This window comes from Penaeus vannamei, chromosome 31, assembly GCF_042767895.1.
Source record: "Penaeus vannamei isolate JL-2024 chromosome 31, ASM4276789v1, whole genome shotgun sequence".
NCBI lineage: Eukaryota > Metazoa > Arthropoda > Malacostraca > Decapoda > Penaeidae > Penaeus > Penaeus vannamei.
The window spans coordinates 22,736,553-22,739,052 of NC_091579.1; the positions used below are offsets into that span (position 1 = coordinate 22,736,553).

Genomic DNA, 2,500 nt, shown 5'->3' on the forward strand with positions numbered 1-2,500 from the left:
TGTGTTAAGGTTATTCATATATGGGATTTTTATGTATATTTGTACATCAGAGCATTGATATTTTTAAGATTCCTTTTCTTCATTTATTACAAATTGAGTTGTATATGAATGTTTTAGACCATATTCTTCATTATTGGTTACCTGAAAGGTAGCTAAGTGCCTGATTGTAAACCTCATTGACCGTCCAGTTACAAGTCTCGTACTGCCAGGTGACTGTTGTGTGGGAAGTGATCCCATGGTGGCCTTGCCATAGGTTTTGGTGAATCAGGGAATACTGAAGACATGCTTTGTCTTGCAAGATTCCCATTTACAAGCCTCTCTCAGAGTGCTTTCTTTGTGTGTTGTGATACACAACAGAAAGTGTATCAGAGGTTATTTTTGAAATAACTGATATATTTTTCTCCAGATAATTGTATCTACAAGGAAAAGGTGTTACTACTTGCATAAAGGTTTACCTGAAATATCAGAAGTTTGGTGCATATGAAACTCAGTTAAAGATATTGCAATTGTACATTTACTCATGAATCGTAGATGATTGATCTTTGGCAACATCTATGTACTAATATGTTTGGATCTCCCAAAAATATAAAAACATTTAACTGGTGCTGGTGTCTAATAGAATGGTATATTTGTATACCTTTTGTATCAGCATTTTATAACAGGTCCTTTTAAGTTAAAAGTAAAATTGTTATTGAAGTCAGTTATCTGCAAATTAAGGTAGCTACCAGCTAATGCAATAAACAAGAACTGATGATATGTCACCACCTTGTATATGAAACTCCCAATAATGATAACTGATATATATAAATCATTAATAGTGGAGCAGACAATCAAAGCATCTAAATATCATCATTAGTGTCTTAACCAAGAATATTTTGTAAATGAAATGTGGTTGTAAGTCCAAGCCCCAAGTGCCCCAATGAATAAATTTGAATACATTTTTACCATGTAAGTCTGTGGATATCAGATGCAACAGCAGCTTTTGATGGACAGCATAGTGCATCTAGAGGAATATAGTTGATTGGAACTGATTGATGTTCTCTCTCTGCTTGTATTGAGTGCCATTCAGTAGTTAAAAGAAAATAGTTTTATGATAATTTCAGTCTCAGTGCTTTTTAACTGCTGAAATGCTTATCATCCTATTGCTCTGTGGTGCCAGTAGGGTTTTAACTGAATGCATGCAAATTGCCAAGTGATATCAAGTTCTTGATTTCATCCATCTTTCTTTTCTATATTTCCATGTACATTTAATTTTTTCCCATTTTATACTGCTTAAGCAGTACTTTTTATTTTCTTTGGTCTTAGGGAGGACAGTCTGTTCTGCAATTTTATTCATATATAGAGCAGTTTACATTTTCTTATGGTTGAACTTTTGATCAACTTATGGTCAGTGGCTTACAGTCTGTGATAATGGGTTTTAAAATTAAAAAAAAAAATTGAACTCACACTGTATGAAGAGTATATTGATATAGATATATGATATGGCAATTGTAGATTGTGGTAGTCTGTCATCCTATCACAGTCTAGGTTGGCAGACACTACCATTTATGCTCTGGGGAGTAACAAGAGATCTATTTCAAATTGTAAAAGGGAACATGTGCAGTAAATCATTTGAATAAATTGAATGTGTGCAATACAGAACAGTTCATCTGTGATAATTGTATCTGACTTTGGAGTAATGCAGCTTCTCATGAGGTTATCCTGAATTAAGAGGTATCATATGCTAATTGCGTACGCACTTTGTACCTGATTGTTATTTGTTGATAGTTCACTTCGTCATCATGATGAATAATAAGTGGAAGTTGTGTTGAAGGATCAACGGATCATTTCACAGAAATGAGACTGATTGTTCGGGGTGATAGATCTGGTAAATATGTAAAGTAAGGTTTAATTTTCAAAATCCTTGTTGTCACTTAAAGCACAAATTCCTGTTGACAAGTAAATTTGGTAAAACACTTTATAGTAGTTCTATAAGACTGCATTCAATCCCTTAAAATATTTAGGCTTTATTAGATTTGCTGCAGTTGATACAATTTGTGTTCATGTAAGTAGTTGTGTTGTCACATTAGTTATATGGAAAGTGAATTGTTTCATTTGTTTCTACTTTTAATCACTTGTTTACCTCATAGTATGGAAATCAGCTTTGGCACATTTAAGCTGTAATCACCACTGTAGTTTTTGTGTAGTTTCAGCGTAAAGAAAGCTTTTCAAAGTAATAGAATTTGTGCACTGTAGTTTCCATTTCCCTGTTGCTATTAGTATGAATAGAAAATACTCTTTATTTTTCCCATCAGACTCACACACTACCTCAAGGAAGCGGTTAGTTACTACATGACATATGCTTTGACAGTAATTGAGCTTGAGGTTTCTGTATGATAAGATTTACTGTGCATTTGGCCAAGTACTCAATGTTTATCCATATATCTGTCTCGTCTAATAAGAAAGAGGGAAAACCTATTTTAGCAAGCATGTTTGTATTTTTTTAGAAGAATGTATATTA

At 33.3% G+C, this 2,500-nt stretch overlaps 1 protein-coding gene across 1 annotated transcript in view; it reads left to right on the top strand.

The window, feature by feature from the left end:
- Positions 1–2,500, top strand: part of LOC113827630 (ras-related protein Rab-32B) — a 9,894-nt gene that overhangs the window by 7,230 nt on the left and 164 nt on the right. The window contains exon 7 of the mRNA XM_070143944.1: positions 1–2,500. This exon is cut by the window's left edge and continues 435 nt beyond it; it is cut by the window's right edge and continues 164 nt beyond it. The gene's annotated coding sequence lies outside the window, so the exon portion shown is untranslated.